Here is a 22244-nt window from a genome sequence, read left to right on the forward strand (position 1 = left end):
TCACAGTTGAATAAAAGAACAGAAATAATACGAGCCTTCCAAAAACCAAATGCTTCAACAGCTGTGGGGAACCAACCCAGAATTTAAGAGAATAGCTTCCCCACTGCTAATGGGTCCTTGAGGTATTGTTCACCACCATGACAGACAGAAAAGATACACAATTTAAATGCACGGAAATATTGTCTTTTTATTTTCTTGAAAGTGCAGACTGTGTATGGCTTGCTAATCCTAACTGTGGCTTCTATCATTTCAGCATTTATTACGCTACTGCTAGAAAACTAAGGAGACAAAGTCGTTTCACTGTTCGTGCTAACGGTATCACCCATTGCTGACTTGCTAATTTTCTCCAGACAAATGACTTGACTTTACCAAGTTCTCTTTTCCACTCTAATTTCTTTTCTCTGCTCCTCAGACATTTTTTGCATGCAGATTTTCTTTCTCACTTACAAATCTCCACTTGGCATTCGCTAAAATACTACAGGACATAGTTAAACGCCAGAGGATTAAAATCCATTTAAACCAACTTGATAGAAAAGCAAGAACCTGGAGGGGTGGGGGAAGACACTGAACTATACTGACCTCATGGCAAGTGTCTCTCCCTGAGAAGTCCTACAAATTTCAGGTAGAAAAATCCTCCCCCTAACCTCGTGTATGGGAATATTATTATTTAGATCTCCACTGGGATCTTAAACAAATCAGCCACATGAAATAAAAACCATTACACACGACAATTTTAAAATACACCCTCTGCCTTCAAATATTTCTCTCAAGCTAGCGTTTTTCTGCACCTACCTCTTTGAGCAACATACCCCATGTGCTGTCAAAGAGACTAGTCTGCGCCACAACAAAAGAATTTGTTTCAGTGAAATTTTCATTGAGGTTAAAGCACAACTGCTTTGAGGCCACCTAAGTCTGAACACTGTTGTGTCAGGAGGGCAAGGACTTTTTCTTCTCTGAAGCCTGAAAGTCAGTAACGTAATGAAGCCATGAAAAGGGGACAGAAGAGAATACTTTAATATTATTTTTCCTCCTCAAACACTGAAATATTTCAAAGGCAAAGTGATTCACTTGGAAGTTACATTTTAAAAACTCGAATGTAAAATTCTAGCAGTAAAAACTCTTTAATTTCTTGATGACCCTCACATAATGCTGCTCCAAGCATTCAGTAAATAATGCCCTCTGGGCTTTACAAGCTGCACTGCTGGCATTCCACAGCTGTGATGCGGCCACAAAATTCATCTTTATCCAAGATGTCAATTGCCCTGCCTGTTTGTTTGCTCTGTGTGCAAAAGCTTACAGCATATCTGAAGAATTTAAAGTAAGGGTAATGTTCACAATTTCAGAATTGGAAAGTAAAAGATTCACAGTCTATATTGAGTAATTAAAAACACACACTGACAAAATTACTTGATGTTCCTGCAGAATTTCCAGAATTCATACATACTGCAACAAAACTGAGAGTCAGATTACTGTTACTACCCATGGCTTTGATTATGAGCCTTTCAGAGCCTTTTACGTATGTGGAAACTGTTCTAACAACAAAGTAATTTCATCCACGACTGCTTAACCATTATCAGCGAGAAGATAGCCTACTCAACACTACTGATAGTTGCCAAAGCCAACAGACTAAGTCAATGTACTCATCTGGAAGTTCTATATTGAGCTATTTTGGAGATATGGTGAGCCAAGAGAGTTCGGAAAGTGTTCAAGTGAGTTAATCTTATTTTTCTGAAGCAGGAAAAATTTCCCAAATGCCTTTTCTAATTTTCCTCAATTTTCCTAAAATAAAATAAAAAGGAAGCCTTATGAAAGATCACATATGTACCAGATAAATTATTCCGGTCATGGTGAGGTGAGCGAATATGAAAAGTGAAGAGCTAATTTTAAACGTGGAGGTAAGATCAGTCCCTGCAAAATGAATGTGAATAAATAACAAAAAAAAAAAGGCAAATTTATTAAGAAGCCTAAAACAATGTTAACAGAAATTTCTCAAATACACTACCCCAAACCACAGGAGAGAGAAGATTAATTTCCTAGCAGATAAGTAAGTAGAAATACTACAAAAATCAGGTACTGTCTCCCTCTTGTCTGCCACGAGCTTTATCTTACAGGAAATTCAGGCTGGGGAAAGGGGAGAGATGAAAGGACTTCAGATTTCAGGGGAAGGAAATTCATCTCTTCTTCTTCCAGAGGTATACAACCTCTGACTCTTATAGCTGGCCCTGTAGCAAGGAAGATTAAGACCAGAGTAAGCATACAACAAATAATCCCAGAGCTGACAAAAAAAGAAAGATGAAAGTCAGTAGGCAGAACAAATCTGAGAAGAAATTCACATGGAGAAGGGACAAATCTGAGCACTGAAGAGTGCACAAACTGTCACTGAGAAAAGAGACAAAAACCATTTGTGCAATGAAATAAGGATGGAGGGCCACCTACATTTTTCCTGAAACATGATGGGTTTCCAAGGTCAACTTTTTTTCCAGCTGCACATGAATTTGGAGTTATCCCCATCCTAAAAATGCTGTTTTCTATTAAAGCTTAGTGAGCATAACAATAACAGTAAGTTTTTTATAACATGCACACTGAACATAGCAGCCATGAACAGTCAGTGAAGTCACTTGCCACTATGACAGATAGTAAAACCAGAATATAAAAAAATAACTTTATTTGCAAAAACTGATTTTCTTTTTTCATGAGCTAGTTAATGAGGTTGATGAACTGGTGGAGATACAAGAAGGGCATTTACAACAAACCCACTGATGTCAGAATGCAATATTGGGTTTAGTACACCATAAAAAATAATGTTTTCACATGGCTCCTGTTTCCAGATAAACCCTGTTGCTGCAGGCCTTCAACACACCCTGCAAAGCGCCGTCCTTTTCCTGTCCAATTTAACACCAAACGCAGCAAAGTCACGTGTACTTCCAGGCACTGCAAAGGATTTTCCCATTGCCACATCAGCTATAGCCAATGGCTCAGAAGATGGCTGGTGTCAACAAGGACATAGACCCTACAAAGAAGGCTTTCTAGAAAAAAAGCCAGAGCTGAGCCAATTTATGCAGGGTAAGGATGCCTGCCTTCAGTGTCTAGGGAAGGAGAGACCAGTAATCCCTCACTCCAGGCCATCAATCACTCAGAGCCCTTTGCTCTACTGTGTGTCAGCAGCTCTGAGGGATGCTCCATCATGCAATTCACACCATAGGAAATAGTTGCAATCGCAGCACGATGCAACAAATGCAAAGAAGAGTCTGGAAAACTGTGATCCCATGTGCCTCATTGCTGTGGTCACAGGGCACAGAAAAAGGAGGCAAGAAAACAGTAAACAAGGCATTGCTGTTAAGATGAAGAGTTGTGGGACCACTGTGCACTGCAGAGTGCTTCCATCAGCACTAAAAGACTTTCCAAGAAGGGTATAAGCTAATCCAAAACACACAGAAACTGGAGCATTCTTCAGAGCATATACCAAAACCCAACAAACTTCAGCATTACCTCTACATTAACTAGAGCAGATCTGGTGGCAGAGTACTCCAGAGATCCCTCCATAAGATAACTCTCAGAACCAAGGACCTGAAAACACTTTGGCTTGGATTTAGCTCCTGGAACTCTGAAAATTGTAATTTTCATTTTTTTCCTTTCCCTCAGTCCCGCTAGTCTTAGAGTTTTATTATGTTCTAATTTTCTTTACTCACAGAGTAAAATTACCTATATTAAATATACTAGGTAAATAGCTTGACTGAAGGATGTAATTGCAGTAAAACACAACTTATAACTAATCATGTCATAGCATAGCCCAGACCAATCTCATGAAAAATTCAACAAACATGCCTTTGGCTGAATTGCACAAAAAATTGATACCATTAAGATATGGGGTTTTTTGTAATGGTTTTATATAATCACTTTCAAATAGGAAGCCCTTTGGAAGTGGGTGGCTCAATAGCATTCTGACTGATTAAATCTGGTGGCAAAGAAGTTGAAGACTGTATTAACTGAAAAACAGCTGGTAGGCTGAAGGTAAATCTGATTTGTTACAGCTGGATCATTTATTTGTCACAATATGCATACTCCATCTTTATAATCAGTGAAGACTTAAAGCTGCGTGCATCTCCCTCTGCTCCCTATCTCCAATCCATCTAAGCAAACCCTGGTATGCCAGCTCTGCTGATACCTGGCTACCTCCCAGCAGAGCTCTCATTCAGGTAGGTATAATCAGAAGTACATCAGGGTACAGAACAGTTGGTGGAGCAATCATCCCCAGAGAAGCAAGAAATGTAGTTTTCATGGGCTTACAGCAAGACTTTTACAAGAATCTGAATAGTGATGGACCTGTTCTAACACTACAAGGTATAGCAAATTGAACAGTGCTTTCCTTCTTCATGGTAATGCACCTAGGCCACACAGAAAATGCCTTGCTTTACAGTGAATTCTCTTTATTTCATCAAGGCTCACTCCTTTCCACAGCATACAATTGATTATGAAACGCATTCCACACGCTGCCCCAACACACTCATGCATGTTTTTCACTAACACCTCCCTCACACTTATAAACATGCTGTTGAAATTCTCCATTTACTTTACCAGCCCGGGAAATATACTAAGAGAGTTGGATCACAGAATGGTTTGGGTTGGAAGGGACCTGAAAAATCATCTAGTTTAACCCCCATGCCACAGGAATTGAAGACTGTGTGCTAGGTAAATTTTTCCTAAAAATAAGTACAGTTCTAACAAAATCCTTTTAATCTTCAAAATAATCCAAGAATGTTTCTTGGATCCTTCCCCAGCTTCTCAACAAAGAGTGAAACAGCTCTGTTTACACCCTCTCCTTATTTACACTCATTTCTCTACAGTGTTATTTATTCCTGCCTTCCCAGGTATCACAGCCCAAGGTTTTTCCTCATGCAGAGCTTACAGATGTTGCAAAATTTCTCTTTTGGAAAGAAAAGAAAAACAAGAAAAGTTTTTTTTCTATGATATCTATCAAAATTAGCTTCAGATTATGCTAAGAATGTCACATGCTTAAAAATGGAAATAGCATGAAGGAATATTACAGCTTTTCATTGCATGGTCCAATAGGGAAAAAAACCAACCCAGACATCACTTATATTTATTTATTCTAGGTATACTATTTCATTGAAATACACTCAAATACATGAGAAGTTCTCATGCTTGACTACATGTTTGACACTTCAGGCTTGCATAAAAAGCACTTGGAATGACTAAATGTCAACAGTTTCAGTGCAACGTGATGTAAAAAAAAGTAAAACAGACATTGACTTACTCAGAGCTGTTCATATTCAAATCTTCAGCATGTCCTTGGATACAGAAATTGTTTCAACAGAGATTAAGAAGAAGAAGAAGAAGAAAAAAAAAAAAAAGAGTAATTTAAGCCATAAGACTTTAGTTTAAACCTAGAAATTTTCACTTAGCTGAAAGGAAAAAGACACCAGCCAACGAACCTACAGAAAAGGTTACTAGAACAAACCTGCAGACAAATAGGATTCTCAGCTGAAATAAATTGCTAGAAATTAATTTGTCAATCTCTACCAGCTGAGACTCTGTGTGCCCTGAGATCAAGCTGTCTGCAGCCCTTTATACTGGATAAGGGTCAGCTACTATGTCTGCACACTGGGGAGCTTGAAGTGAAGGGGAAAAAAAAGGAAAAAAGGAATTAATTCAAGTTCAGTAAAAGCAAAGAGGTGGGGCATGTCACCATTATGGTATAGCTCTCCCTGGCTGTATCTCTAAGTTTAGGCAGTTATGCTCCACAGCACACTAGTCCTTGTCTTAGGTGCACAGCGTGGGGGACACAGCCCAGCATGAAGGCATGTGGGTTTCCACAGTCCTGGTTCACTGACTATTCAGGGGAATCGATTAGGGAGGATTTTATCTTCCTCTGTGCTGACATGCTTCCAGTTCCTTCTGCAGGAAAACGGAACATGTGATGGGATAGTGCACATGCTTGCAATTTGCCTGAGACAAACAGAACACATCAGAGGTCAAACCTGTGGAGATTAACTCCTTCACAGTACAGACACAACCATACCATCCTGCCTTCTCCACCTCCCTCCCAAGTAGGAAGCATCTATGTTAGTACTGAAAAAGGTATTCAAAAAGACGGCAAAGTATCATAGCTCTGGATGCCATTCCATTTCAAGTACTCGTAACATTTCATTTTCTAATGTATTTTTAAACTAAGTTTTCTACATCTCCATTTATAATGTTACATTCTGATGCTGCCACACTAGCATTTTACATTTTTATAGTGTTTTCATCAGAGGATCTCAATGTAGCATGAAGGTCTATTTGCACTTTATTTCTGTTTGACTTGTACCCAGACTTACTACAAGGCAGGTTTAGAGTAGGAAGAAAAATATCTTTTGTAATATCTGCTTGTTTGTCATAGGTGCATAAAAAGTGTTAAAATGAAGCTAACACTACCCAGTCCACAGCTATTAGAAGGAATCAGACAACTGGCACACAATCTGCCAGCAGTTAGCACGGCTCTGAACAAGCTGCAATAGGCTGGCACCCAAGCAATGGCACCCAGCTGGTAACACACCCCTCGACAAGCCAGAACAGAGGCTGATCTGTGAAAGGAGAAAAATCCTTTGGCCCAGACAGATCCTGACCCACAGAAAAGTATATATAAACACCAGTGATACACCATGGAGTTCAGGAAAACTTAACGTTTTCCTTGGGTAAAACTCTTGAGCCTAGCCATCTCGGTCCCAGAGGAAAGAACCACCAAAGGCATCAGTCAGCAATGCGGCATCAGACCTGCATCATCATATACATAAGGACTGACCAATAGATTGATTAATGTCTGGTTTTTAGAAATTAACAGAGAAATCACCTATTATCCGACCATAAATAAACCTGTGAAATTTTGAGATTTTGCTTGGTCTCTCCGAGTCTCTCAGAGTACTCCCATCATGCTGATCCCAAACTCACAAATAACAGCAGAAACATGTGCAAGAGCTGATGTCTTACAGTAACCTCACCAAGCAGAGGAATATTATCCCTATTTTTAGAGATGAGGAAACTTAGGTATAGAGAGGTTAGCTGACTTATTTCCAAAACTAGCAAAGCCCTGATCTCCCAAGAGCAGGCTGCATGGTTCAGCAGAGAGGACTGATGCAAGCTTTGGGAGAGATGAAGGCCAACAAGACTAGAGGCCTCTATACTGTTGACAAGGATCTGTGCTGCTAGTCCAGACCGCAGCTCCATCTGGCCCTGTCAGAAGTCATAATTTGTCCCAGTGAGCAGAAAACCACAGAAACCAGTCATTTTCAGTATTCTTGCAAATAAGTTGTTTCATCTCCCACTTTGTACCTCTCACAAATGCATGAGAAACATAACCATTGACCTACCATGCTCTAGTATTTTGTGAATTATTTCTAATTTCTGTGATAGAACATACCTACATTATAATTCAAAAGTTTCATAGCAACATTTCATAAACTTTCAAGCACCACTTTTTTCCAGACCTCAGAGTAACATGATGGCAGAATGTTCTGTAAACCTATATATATATATGTGTGTGTGTGTGTGTGTGTGTGTGTGCGTGTATGTCTTGCTCTGCCAAGCCTTGTAGCAGTTGGGCGAAGTTCTGGCAGCTTGGCAGACACAGGGCTCTAGGATTAGTTACAAGAGGACATTTGCATATCAATCTGTCTCTATTTTTGAAACCTAAGAACAGAAGTGTCATTGGATTTTACTTTTGAGAACAAAGTATGAAAATCTTCATATAAGCTGAAAAAGTTAAAAGTCTGTTAGGTTTCAGTTAGGTTTCTAGACATACAGATCATATCCATATTTTAATGACCGGTGTTCGCATAGATGTTCAAATTGTTTCTGTGGACAGGAACACAGCCATGTCTGTGTACACTGCGAAGTTCAAATTTGAACTAGACCCACTCTGTTCCCCTTCTGCCTTTTCCCTGATGGATTTTCACTGCTTACTGATCCAGCTGGCTTGCTTCAGGCTGCAAGCCAGCTTGCCTGTAGAGGGTAGTTTGGGTTTGACTGCAAGCATCTAGATACACTTATAGCCACCTATTTTTACAATTTAGTTACCTCTTTCAAGGAAGGAAACTGGGGCAAGAGAAGCACATGCAACTAAGATGGGCCACAGATTTTAACAAAGTAAGGTGAGTGGGATGTTGGAATTCAGAGTATAGTAAATCATGATGATGGCCATACCTGAGTTGCATTAAAGTCAGTTTGCCTTATGTGACCAGAGATTCCATTCCTCTGCTGAATCACCCCTATGCTAGTGCAGAACTTCCTTCAGAGATGCTCTCAGGAATGTAATCTATTATTAAGAAAACAAAAATATTTTAAACTGATATTCGATATCTCCTGCCATTGCAGTAAAACATCTCAGGACTCAAAAGCCACTCCTGATCACTAGCACTCCTTTTGTGAAATTTTCTTAATTTTAAAAGCTAAATTCAAAGTTTCTTCCAAGTCATTCTCATCAGAATCGGTCTCAGATGAGCTTTGCCTCTGCTGCTGTTTTGAATGATCAGGGTTAGAAATGTGGGTTTAGAAGCGGCAGTTTGTAACTGATTGTTGGCGTCTTTCTATTCATTTTTGCGAGTGCCTGTCAACAGATTATTTTTGCAGAGATTACTGGCACTGCAATGGCCTCATCAAAATGGGAACATCACAGACCTCTTTCTTCAAGAGAAGACACTTAACTTTCCACTTCTGGCCCACTATCCTCCTTTTAAAAAACTATGATCCTTCTATTGAGATATACTTTAAAGTCTATGGAAATATAACTTCCTGTATCTCTGCTCCCTGTAAGAAATGGCAGCTGCACTGAGAAAAGTACTGAACTCTCCCACCACTGCAGCTGTATGTATGCTGTACGTATCCCAGTACCAATAATGACAAAAGAGTAAAATTAATCCCCTTTTTACTGGAATGACAGTAAACATTTTTCCATGTATAATAAAACATATTGACTGCAACTTTAATAATTTTACAGTGAGATTTTTGTTTTAATTTACTCTGAGTATAGCTTTAAACTAATTTTCTGCTTAAACATTGAAATGCAATGGAAGCACAGTAGAAATCAGTCTAATACCCACACTGATACCCAGTCAGTTTTGCAGCATAAGGATCAGGATTTCAATCAGCATCTCAACTTTTCTGCACGTAACTTTGCAGACTGGTAACAGTTTGCATGGGGAACCCTGCATCTGACAACCTGTTTTACAAATTGCTCCTATTATTCCTGGGCCAAATCCCGTAAGGTTTGCTAACTCCCACAGCACTTGATGGGAGTGACAGGTGGTCCGAGGGTTGGAAATTCATCCCCATGTAGGTCGGCACCTACTAAACACAAAACCTACTGTTTTTTAATCCCCAGGATCACTTTCTGACTGCTCTATACATATCATCAGGAGGATACAGCTGTTGCAGATCTGAACGGCAGAAATGAGCAACCTGATGCCAAAATGAGGAAACAAAGCAATGCATCTCCCCACGGAGAAGATGCTGCTGTGCAAAAAATGTGAAACAGGGCAACACAGAGGAGAGAGCTGATCCATCTCCTTGGATCCAAGCGCTGGATGTGCCTGTGAACAACCACACTCCTCCACAACAGCAGATAAAAGGCAGAGAGTAGCTGGAGGGGATTGATGGCATCAAAATGATTCAGGAGACCTTTTTGAATTGAAGTTCGAGAATTAATACAACTGAGGTTCAGAAGAGAAGGTAACCTTGAGAACCACAAGACTATGAGATAGCAGAGTTGGCAGTTATGGCAGTTCTTAATTTACAACAAGATTAATTTCAGTATTTTCATGCTAAGTGACTGAGCACATAAAAAATGAAAGACTACATATTTTTTAATACTCATAATGGCCCTTTTTCTTTGGGCCCAAAGCTTTTGATTTGTACAGTCGTTTCTGAATCTGTCCAGCTAGTCAGATTGGAGGCCAGGCATTGCTTACTAAGGGTCTACTCAAACAGGTTGAATTCGTCTTTCCTGTTCCCACACACCTTCACAGTCTTTCTATTCCCAACCAAGTGGACTATACATAAATATTTCTAATTTTAATATTTTAAAAATACTCTGTCATGTGTCACTGAAGTGATATGTAAGACGTTAAGAGTCACAGCCCGAGAGAATAAACTTTTCAAAAACCAGATTCGGTTAGTTTGAAAGTGACTGAGTATGCTCAAAAGCTCTATTTTAAAAATTTCAATTGTAAAAATTGTAAATTAAAAAGTATTTCAAAATAATTTTATAAATTCTTTTTATCTAGTCAGTTTCGTGATTCAGAAACAGAAAAATCATTGACATAGAAAACGCATGCAGCTGAGATTTCAAATACCTTAAACACATTCAAGGCCTATTAAGTTTTAAAGACATCTGCTCCAATTGTACATGTAAATCGGAAGTGAATTTTGTTTTGCTTATGGCAGAATATTGTCAGCTGCTAATTTTTGAGTGCAGAGTTCTAACTTTACATGCAAATGCGCCATTGACACAAACAATCCCATGCAAAGATATAGAAAAGAGAGCTGTAAAACAACTAGAAGAGATACAGCAAAAAATAAAAAAAAACAACTACAAAAGACCTTTGCAGTTCTGGTGGGGTGGGGTGAGGTGAGGTCCAGCTCCTTCATGACCCTGGTTAATACCAATGGAATGAAGCCTATTGTTTTCAGCAATAACAGGATCAAACCCATAGCTGCAAAGGTGTTAACGGCAGCAGAGTCCACCCTGCATTTGGACTGCAGGTGCTGAGCTACAAGACGTGGGCATCAGCTGCTCCTTTCCTCCGGCTGCGTGGTGCCGCTTTTCCGCTGCAACTTCCCCCCTCCACCTATGCCACAACAACTGCTTGTGGGAGCACAGGATAAACCGGATTGCTGAGAATAACCCTTTTGGAGAGTTATTTTTAACCCGGATCCCTTCAGATCACGTCAGGGTGGGCTCAAACACCATTGTGTGCATGGGGGTGTGTACTAGTGCAGGATAACGAGCTGCCAACAGCAGGAGGGCTGGGGGGGGGGAGATACAGAGGAGCCTCTAATCTGGCTTTGCCCCTAAAGGCAGAGTATTATGAAACTACATCTGTGTTTAACAATTAATCACATGTACAATGTACACAGCAGAGAGAATACAGGTCTTTCTGTCTTACCAATGAGAGAACAATGACGTTCCAAAATGCTAAAAAGTCATTAAAATTCTTTTCCTTTCTTTCTGTGTTCCTGTAGCTAAATATAAACACAGCCAGAAGATTACTTGCACTATTAAATCACTATTTTTCTCACTTTCTTTATCCTCTGTAATTCAGTGCCTCTTCTAAAGGACTCCACCAAAGCCAAGTCATAGGGTGTCAGAGACATTCCCATAAGAAATCTCTGCTAATAAACTGCTTGGCAGCTATTCACAGCAAGAGCACTTGCTTCTAGCACAAGTAACACAGCATCTTCTAGACCACGTTTCTAATGATGCTGTCACAGAGAGGAAATTGTAGTACCTTTCAGATGAAAGTAAAAATATGTGCACGCTAAAAAGTGAAGCTACATTCCACTAGGAATGAAGAGGGGCAGTGCTCTGAAAACTAGGAGAGTAGATCTGTACTTGAGACTAGTTAATGCATTCCCATCCACAGAAACCAAAGAGGTGTCCATGCACTTGAACAATAAACACTGAATAAACACTGGAAGAAGGAAGATAACTTTTTTCCTAGGAAGCTCAATCCTTTATTTGTTGATACATGAGTCCTATCTTTCTTTCTCAGAAGCAATCCAGGACTCTGGGAGCTAGTTACTAGGAGGCATTTTCTTGATTAAATTAGTTCCCTACCTCAAAGAGCAGCAGCAAAGGAAAAGCCGATGTCTTCAGAGTGGCTTTTCCTTCAGCTCTTCCACATAACAGTCATTTGCCCCCTGGCTGCCTGTTGGAAGGACTGGTTGCAAAAACAAGCTGTAACAACAAGTAGTTCAATTGGTGCTTCTGTACCTAAACAGGACATCAATATTAGCTATTTCAGTCTTTATTTTTAGATTATTTTTAATGCTTTCACAACCCTCACTCTCTGAGACTGATCTGGGGTTGGTATTGCAGCCAGAGAGTATTTGGGGTTTTACTAATCCTAATTCTTTGCCATGTAGCTAAAAGGCTTTGCCTTGTTAACAATATTATGCTCCAGTTAAGTCAATAAATATTCACCATGTCTGCCTACTCCTTGTAATTCCTGGTTGGACAAAAGCCTCAAAACATTTGAGGAGAGTAGAATAAGATCAATGCTTCAAATGATAAGTAGGCAAAAGAAACAACAAATACAGCCTACCCAGCCAGTTCTCTTTTCCCTGCCTTTTCTCTCCTTTATCCCGCTTGTCATCTTTTTTCAACACCTCATTCTCTGCCTCTTCCTTTTTCTGTGCTTTCCTTGCTTGATCTCACCCTCATTGCCAAAAGTTTTCTGCTTCTCTTTCCAAACTCCAGGTGACATATTGTTTCCACAGCAATAAAAAATTACATCTGCAACCAAATGCTGTTCCAACAAAAGTTTGCAGCAATAGGGCCTCATCTACAATGCTAATACTTTTGAATTTGCCCCTAAAATTTTCAGTGCTAACATTTTAACTGCAAGCTATTTGCTCTGTTATCCTTAACATGCTGATACGCTTCTGCTAGCCCATCATATTTACCCTTATAGTTTCCAAAGTTTATAAATTCATGTCTATACATGATGCATAGATACACATTTATATAAGTACATATATCAATTTTTTTTAACACCTCTACAAAAAAAGCCAATGTATGTATATATGCTAGCACATGCAGACTACATCCTCCAATCCATCGTTATGTGTATAACACCTGTAGAATCATCTCTTGTTTTCCTAACTGCTTCTTCACCTACTATCTTCTGATCTATCCCCAGCATACAAAAAGGCTGATGCCATACCACGACCCTGATTTCAGCTTTCAATGCAAAATCATCTCACACATTCAACTGCCTTTCCCATTATTCATGGTGGTGTGTAGAATTCAGCTTAACACACAATGGAAATCCACACTCTACTTCCTACCAGTTGTGGAGACAGGATATTAACGACCAGCCAGAATCCCTGGGTCGTCCCAGCACAGCAGGAAACAGCAAATGGGGTCATAGGCACAAGTTCCCAAGTTAAGAGAAAGCTGGGCTCCCTTGGTTCCCTCTAGTTCTGGTGAAGCACATCTGAATGAGATTACTCCTTTACTTTCTGTATTACCTGCAGAGAAAGCCAAATATGATTAACTTCTAAATTATCAGATAAGATTGCAGCCCAAAATAAGGTGGTAATGAACATTCCCTAGAGAATTATAGCCAACATTTCAATTTTAACCATTACAGTTTCCAACTGTCAATGGCAGGCATGTGCATCACCTCTAACATGGCTTGACATCATTAGGGCATCACCTTGTATTTGGAGTATGTGGCAAAATTTGTATTACAGAATACATCATATATACTCTATTTTCTTCACTACTCTGCCAAATATGTGTTATCACTGTGTTTCTAATGAGAATATTAACTTAGCTCACTCAGTATATTTCCCCATGAAATTATCCAGTTTGGATTTTGAATTTTTACTGACAATTGAACTGCAAAGTTACAGATTAGAAGCTTAAATGTCATTGAACTGGATTAGAGAATTTCAAATAGACTAATAGTTGGTCATTATGAAAAAAAAATACCTAAAATGTGTGTGTAATAATTATTCAAAATGAAAAGAAAGCATTATCTCCAATAATAAAGGACAGAACAGGGGAACTCGGCAAGGGAGGGACAGCTGCAGCACAATATATTTTTTGTAGCCAGGGTTGTGAGGGGAGGTTGTTTGTTTGGGTGTTTTGCATTTGAGCTCTTTTCTCCTGGAAGCAAGGAAAAAATGGTTAGATGTGGCTTTGCATATGCCAGATGTGTCAATGAGATCAAATACCTTTCTGGGGAAAGAATTGCTTCCCAGAGTGTTTGATTTTGAAAGAGCAAGGACTCGTTGTCTCTAAATTTTGCTGGATACCTATAAATGCTGGCATTAATGTGACATTTCCCTTTGAAAGCTGGAGTACAGAATTAATCCTAATAAACAGTGCAAATCTGCAACCTTCGCTAAGGCAGAACACTGCTTACTGTCTCAGACTTCAGAATGACTCACGCAAACATGCCTGTGAGTTACAGCCCCCAGGACTTTTACCAACAACACTCATTTTCTAGCTATCAATGGAAGTGGTGGGTTTTTTTCTTATATTTGGGATATCTTTCAAGCACCTGATGCATTATTAAAAACTTCTGATGAAGTGCAGCATTCATAGTGGTAGCTCACATATATTTAGTCAGTTTAACTTCGAAAATGTTCATAGTATTTGCTAAATGATTAAACGTTTCTTCAGAGATGTACTCCAAAGTAACATCACAGATTTAAATAAACACTTATTTATTGTATTCTAACAACTGCTTCACTTGCAAAAACTTTTTCTTAAAAAAATTAATGTGTTTCTCTCCACGTGCCATAATAGGTTATTTTTTTACATCTCTCTGATTGGACCTGGCTGTAAAACACTGTTTTTTCTCCCATCATATAGTAAATTAGAGTCTACAAATAAAACTGTCTAAATATCTCTGCAAAGACTCTCGGGCTCATGAAAGAAATGTTCATGTGTGATCTATTTGTTGGTGGTCTTCTTCAAACTGCTTTCCCTAGATTTTTCATATATATACATTTCATAGATGCATTTATATTGGCCTTAAGTTCTGCACATGTATCAGCCAATTTGGTTTTGGGCTACACTGGCCTTATTCCAGGTCTTGTCAGCCTTAGAGAGATGAAAAAATGTTTATAAAACTGAAGAATGGACCCCCTACTAATGTTCTTTAAAGAAATTGTCAGCTTTGGGATCAGAAACATTAAAAAAGCACATATAAGCATTCCTTTAGCATCATCTCCTGGAAGATATTCTTAATTTTAATTTAACAAATTCATGTTAATTAAATGGCTGCAGTAGAAACAAACAAAGAAGAAAAGTCAAGAATGTAATCTTCCCTGTGAAAGTAAAAAAGATGCATATTCACAAAAAATAAAAACAATCTTTCTCAGCAAGAAGCACTTGCAATAAATCAACTTCTGAGGCTTGTAGAAGCTCTTTGTGTGCTATTTTGTGACATAAACAAAAAAATCTGAACATGAAGTACCATTCTTGGGAAGAAATTTGACAAAGCCGTAATGTGGTCACCTCATAACAGAGAGATCAACTGCTGCTAATAAAAGCAGATATCTTAGAGAGAAAAATGTGAGACTGCTACGCCTGCCACTAACGGCTGAAAAACAAAAAGTACCTGGCTTTGTGGACACTTGGGTCCCACAAGCATTTACTACAGATTACCCTATTTACACTGACAGTTATTTGCCTGCTAAGTAAGGATCCAACCTTACTCAAAGGTCCCCTTGGCTTCAGGTCTGGCTTTGTTAAGTAACCAGGGCATCTGGGAACCGATCAGTTATCCTAATATCTGCCTAGAAAACAATGTTCTCTATTCACCCTTTCAAACATGGCCAAACAAAAGTTTTTCTTTCCAGACCCACTTCCCAGTGGAGAAGCAAAGTGGTTTCTCCAGCACAGGTGCAGTGATAGCCTTCCTGACAGACCAAGCACAATCTCAAAAGTCCCAACCCTCTGTGCAGCCTGTACTGGCCATTGGGGTAGGGGTCTCAGGTGTCTGGGGACGGACAACCTTCTGTAGGATGCACAGCTGCCCCAGCAAATGCCTCCCCATGGGGCCTGAGCTTGCTTGGAAAGGAAAAGCGAAGGGGCACCTACCAGGGACATTAAGTCTTCATCAGTGACTGACCCTTTCCATTTGTTGCTTTATCCCTATGTCTTCCATATTTCATTCATGTTTTCTTGTCTATCACCTATCTTTTCTCTGTTTACCTTCATGGCTATGAGACCCTTAAGACATAAATAAAGGTTTTGATAATTTTTATGTTTCTGTTTATTACTTCTCCATAGTTTTGAAAAAACTGAGTTTTCCTTAATGACTAAGTTTTTCCAACTTGACAGATGCTGACTGCTGCACACACACCACCTTTAAAAATTCAGCATGTCTGTTTTACCTGCCTTGGAATCACCTAGTATACTGAGTGAAATGTATAAACATTCCTTCCTGGACTTACTTCATGGACATAAGAAAATGCATAAAACTGCAGAAACAACTGAGGCACTTCATTTTTGATGAATGGTGAATTATTCAGAAAAGAGAACTGCAAGAAGATATTCTACAACATAAGATTAAACCTGGTGGAAAGACTCAGATTTTCTACCTTTAACTAATAGTAATACTAGAATATGTCCAGATCAGATGTTTCATTTCAGAAGCAGGGGTGTTTATTGATGCTTTAAAAATAAAACTGGCCACATTTTCAGTTCAAAATTCCATTTATTTTTTAATTAAAAATTTTATGTGGAAAAAAAGGAAGAATAAAACAAAAGAATTAATTTGGGATCAATGAAATAAAATGCTTGAATTTTTGGTTCAGATGTAAATCAAAAATCTATTACTCTTCTAACAATAATCTGTGTCATAATTGCTGCTGCAAGAAGAAATTACTTACACCACAGTAGCAGAAATTGTGATATATACCATAAATATGCAGTTCAGAGATAGTAAGTGCTGATAATACTTGAGGATAATAAAGTAAGAACTTCAAATTCTATCCTGCACTCACACTTTAAGAATTAACCGATCCTCCTGCCAATCTGGAAGCTACAAGAAAATGCTTCCTGTCTTTTGATATCATGATCTGAGTAAGGTTTTAAGAGCCAACATAGACAACAGCGTCAAAAGAAGGGAAATAAATAACAGTAAAACCAGAAGGAATTAAAACAAAAATCTGAGAACAAAGAGTACGAGTTTAAAGCCTTTAAATCCTTTACAGGGCGTGAGTCTCAGAGACATCGAGGTAAACAGTGTCATCCTAAACAGTTCCAACTATTCTATTACAACCCACACTACTCTTAATATTTTCTGAGCAGTTCTGAACTTAGCAATTCAGAGAGATCCTAGTCCTACAAAAATACACCACCTACATCTGAATGAAGCATCCTAAAATTCTATTGCAAAGGGTTACAGAAACACCTAAAATTCTCTCCATGGGAAAAAATGCACAGCTACTGATTTCTCCACTGCTTATTTCAAATATTTTATATCTCTTGCAAACTGTTGATAGCTGATGGTGAAAAAAAAAACCAACAAAGTTTGCACCAAAGTGAAAATCTGTATTCATCATTCAGCATGACTTTTTAAAACAGAAGAAATATTGTTTTTCTCTTTTAGTTTCTGCTCTTTTGGAGGGGAAAATATTTCCTCTCTTTTGATTTCATGATCTGAGTAAGTTTTCAAGACCCATTTACTAGGACGGCATACAGTGTTAAAAGAATGAAATAAAAGCAATGAAAAATGAACTCTTTTTTTTTCTTTAATCCAGAAATCTCTGGTGGCTCAAAACTACCATTCACTCAAACAAGTTTTCAAGAAATTACTTACACACTCCAATACTCTGCTGAATAGCACTCTTACAATAAATCGTCTCTCAGAATTGACTAGAACTGCCAGAGCTAGAGGCCAATATACTGTTTGCTTTCTCCTCTTGAGCATGAATTCTTTCAAAAGAAACCAGGCTTGCCTCCTGACACCAGTACATACACTAAAATTGCTCAGACAAAAAGCAGCCCTCACAAAAGGCAAAAGCAACATGCTGTTAATATACCACAAGAAAAACTGGTCATAGAGCATAAAATACAAAAAGCCTACAGTAAATTTTCAGAGGACCTTAAAAACATCTACCCTTAGCACTAAACATTCCTCTAAAAAGCAGTATTTTGCTAACAAAGGTAACCATGTATTTCACCAACAGAAGCAGTCTGTGGCTGTACACAGCTGTCCAGACTAAGAACATTACACTTCAAGGAAATCACTTTACGTATGCCTGTCTAGGTGGCATCTTTGCATTTGCCCTCTTCTCCATGGCTGCCCTCCAGTCATCTGCCAAGCAGAGCTGAGCCATGAACCCAGCTAAGGATGGGTTTCTGAATAATTCTAGTTTGAAACAATCCTTTTTGTTGCAAAGGATATGTACACAGTCAAGTCTTGCTTTGGCTGATTCAATGAGAGTTCAGCAGTCTTACCAAGCACCCCTTCACACCTACACAAAACCAGACACCAGACAAACCCAGGCATCCTCAGGCATCCTTCCCTGATGCTGCAAATTGTTCATAACTCCTTGCCTCAGCAGGAAGAATAAAGGCAGACACTCACCACTGCTGTCAGAGGAGGAAAATGTAAGCAACTCACTTTCAGCTTTGTACCTTGCACACCTTTCCATACCCTAGATGCAGTTACTGGAAAGGAAAAAAGGAAAAAAGGAAAAAAGGAAAAAAGGAAAAAAGGAAAAAAGGAAAAAAGGAAAAAAAGGAAAAAAAGGGAAAGGAAAGGAAAGGAAAGGAAAGGAAAGGAAAGGAAAGGAAAGGAAAGGAAAGGAAAGGAAAGGAAAGGAAAGGAAAGGAAAGGAAAGGAAAGGAAAGGAAAGGAAAGGAAAGGAAAGGGGAAAAAGGAAAGGAAAGGAAAGGAAAGGAAAGGAAAGGGGAAAGGAAAGGAAAGGGGAAAGGAAAGGAAAGGAAAGGAAAGGAAAGGAAAGGAAAGGAAAGGAAAGGAAAGGAAAGGAAAGGAAAGGAAAGGAAAGGAAAGGAAAGGAAAGGAAAGGAAAGGAAAGGAAAGGAAAGGAAAGGAAAGGAAAGGAAAGGAAAGGAAAGGAAAGGACTAATAGGGAGAAAAATACAGTTTCATCTTTTGCTGGAGATGAGTAACAATTCAACTACAATAAAAGGCAGAGGCCAAGTCTACAACCAACTAGTATGATCTGAACTTTCGAGTATAAATCAAATTCCAAGTGTAAAATCTAGTGATTTAACAACATAAATGGTTAGATCTTTTTAAAACAGCAAAATATAAGCGCATATATATACACATTTAATCTCTAGAGACTATAAACTTCCTGGATCAACTATTACTCTTCTGCAAGTCCATATTGCACTGAACATAACAAACCTCATGCTTTCTGAAACCTTGAAATGTTATCAGAATCTCAATATTAAATAAAGATATAATGGTACACAAATAGGTATTATAAAATATGTTTACTTAGCTGTTATTAAAATTCTGCTAAAAATATTCTAAACAAAATATTATAATAAGACATGTTTTAATGACTGTTCTTTCTAGAAATTGACAAACGTCTCTCTGCAACCAGCTGTATAGATGGTTAAATAATACTCGGCAAAAACATGGTGTTTTTTTCTTTCAGTGTATAAACTACAGGTAGGTTAGACTTTCATTAGTCTATGATATTCAAAATCCCATTGTAGTGTAGAAGAGTTATAAATGATTTTGCATTATTCTGATTTTGGGCAATCCATCAGTGACACATTTCTGCTTGTCAAAATGACAGGCACTGGCTAGTTTTTGCAACATGTACTTTCTGGATTAGCAACAAAAGTGTGTTAAGAGGGTCTTTGCATGTCATGCACTTTTACAAATATTTCTTATTTTCTATTTTTTTCTTCTTCTTATATCACAGCAATCAAGAGAAATGGGACCAATTCAAATTCTGATCCAGAGACATTGCTTGTTCCATTCTATTCCACATACAAGGGGTTGAATTGGATAAACTGAGTTCATTGCACCTTTGCTTTATAAAGTTAATCAGAAAATATCTTTTCCATTTATAAACTCTTCCGAATAAAGTACACAGGAAGGAAAGACAAAGAATTCATGTTTTAAAGAACAGCTACTGTGTGGTGCCCTGGATTACCCTCAAAATATGCAGATGACCGTTACTGAAGGGAGTGGAAGGAACAGCATGTTCACCCACTGCAGAGTCAGGAATAACAGAAGCCACACGTTCAATAACACCTGTACGACTGCAGACAGGCTCTGACTGGGCACTTCCCATTCAGGATTAACAGAATGTTTATATGAAGCAAAAAATTGCACCTCGCTTACTCAAAGCTACATATTTCTCTAATAAACGTGTTCCCATGAAATAGGAAGCAGTACCTCTGACCTCTGGACTGAACAGGAGATGGGTGAGCCCTCAGACTACAAATGCTAGCTGCCGAAACAGGGTTTGAAATGATCTGAAGTCATTGTCTGTTTCCAGGAAGCACACCTTGGGATTCATATCAAAGATCAGCATCCCCAGTTCTCAGTGGGAAAAAACAAAGATGTTCTGACTGGCAGTTTGTTCCAGCACACATTGTCCTTGCTGCCTAAAGTGAAACAGTGAAGCACATAGACAGCAGATGGAAGGGGGGCCCCGTTCTTCTCTTTACTGATTATTTAAGAGTCCTTGATGTTTGCACACAGAAAAATATTTTCAAAATGCTTACAAAAATACACCTCTGTGCTAACCAAGGTCTTGATGATATCCCAAGTTAAACAGCCAAGAATGAATCCAAAGTCATTAGCCACTTCTGAAATAATCATTACAATTTTATGTTTTTAAAATTGATATGTGAAGAAAATGTTGTTTACTATTATCTTTATTATTTTATCCCCAGGCTTCATTTTTATCTTCATATCAGTGAAAGGTTTAAGATGATTATTTAAATTAATACAGTTATATAACCCAGAGTAGCAAACATAATTTAAATTTTCTCTTAAGATAGTCTCTTGAGAGATCATTGTAAGAACTAGCCTTCAGGTCACACTGGAGAGCACAGAACAGGACAGGGCATAGGCAAGCTCAGTACTGATCACAGGGGAGAGGCAGCTGGTCCTCTGCCCCTTTGTGGGGAAAGCCCTGACAGCAGAGGTAACAGGCACATCTGGCCCCTCCTCGCAAAACTCCACAGTTAGTATGTAAAATAAATTGCTAATCTAAACCACGTAAATTTACGGTAGGCAAGGGTCTGCTGCCTGCCAGGAACTATTTGCTAGCAGTCATGCTTGAGCTGTTAAAAGAGAAACCTGTGTGAGGCTATCTTTCTTCCTCCACGCTCGAGTTTCCAGGCTGTGCATTGGAGGATGGTTCTGTGCTGCTTCTGGCGGTGGTTAAAAGCCTGCTGCAGAAAACCCTTCCTGGAGAGGACTCTGGGCTGTGCAACGTCAGGCAAGGTGCCTGCTGCCTCTGCAGCCCCTGCTGAGGTGCCTCAGTGGGTCCTGGCCAGCTGCCATGGTCTGGCACAGGCCTGTATATGTGAGCACTCTGCCACCAAAGAAGGAGGCAACGTACTTCCCAGGCTGGAGTAAGCCTCGAGCTGAGCCCTGGCTGGGAGCCTGGCAGCTGGTGGAGTTGCCAAGGAGCATTTCAACAGGAACAGTGGCAGAGCTCCAGTGATCCAGGTGTGCTCTTGTGCTTCTTATCACTGCAGATGTGCATACATGTACTTACATATATATATGTATAAACAAGCATTTCCCCTGCCAGAGATTGTGGCAAGGCAGTAGCAGCCCAGTTCAGAGAACATAAAAAAAGTTCTGTTTTACAGTCTTTCCCTTAGGTGCTGCTTCCACCATCCACTTGCCTCTTCTGCCATTCCCTTTTCTGCCTTAAATGTTTTTATTTGTTCCATGTGCTTTTTCTAAGTGGGTACATTTAGGTTGGTTTTACTAAAAAGTCAGTAACTTGGGAGCAAAACAAAAACCAGTGTTTCACAAAGGAGCCTAACTAGGGTGATGGTGTGAATTAGCAAATTGAGCCCCAGGGAATCAGAAGAAGGGCTGCACCACAGGCACTGTAACAGTTGCCACATCTCCTCTAAAGTCCCCCTAAATCCTGTGTCTCTGCTAAAGCACCGAACTGCCTCATTGCAAGTGCCTGACCAGAGCTGGGCACCCACAGATGCTCCACCAGCCAGGCACCAGCTTGTCTGTCGAGCACTGGCAGTCCTGGCGACACCTTAATGCCCTTCCCAAAAGAGCGCAGATTCAAACTGAAAAATTAAAGCCCCGATCAGTACCTCTTAAGCATAAATTTGAAGGCAACATGTAAAAGTCAATGTATAACTGTTTGGAGGATGAATTAAGTAGCCTTTGGAAAGAAAGTATATAGAAAATCATCATAGGCCTAAAAGGAATTCAAGGAGAAGCCAGAAACAGAAAACCCCAGCAGATCAAGCGAAACAAAGAAAAGAGAACTGGCAAGAGAAGGAAAGGAGTACTGCAGTGAGGGAT

This window comes from Pezoporus occidentalis, unplaced genomic scaffold, assembly GCF_034315485.1.
Source record: "Pezoporus occidentalis ecotype Australia unplaced genomic scaffold, CSIRO_AGI_Poc_V1 ctg21, whole genome shotgun sequence".
NCBI classification, from domain to species: Eukaryota; Metazoa; Chordata; class Aves; order Psittaciformes; family Psittacidae; genus Pezoporus; species Pezoporus occidentalis.